Below are 255 nucleotides of genomic sequence, written 5' to 3' on the forward strand. Positions count from 1 at the left end.
TGATCCACTGCATGGCTCCGTTGGCTCGGCAAGGAGATTTCTACGTTCCGGAAGCCCGTCTAGCGGAAAGGAGGCTTCCGGAACAAGAAGAATTGGACTCTGATTCGGAATTTTCAGGTATTTTCAATTGCACCTTGGCCTTAATGGACTTGAATGTGTTTTGCACTGTATATTGTATATGTGCACATATATTCTTTTGTCCTCGTCGATACCTGATAAATATCTTAGTTTACTAAGTCGGGAAACTCTTGTTTG

This window comes from Hippocampus comes, unplaced genomic scaffold, assembly GCF_001891065.2.
Source record: "Hippocampus comes isolate QL1 unplaced genomic scaffold, H_comes_QL1_v1.1 scaffold68, whole genome shotgun sequence".
NCBI classification, from domain to species: domain Eukaryota; kingdom Metazoa; phylum Chordata; class Actinopteri; order Syngnathiformes; family Syngnathidae; genus Hippocampus; species Hippocampus comes.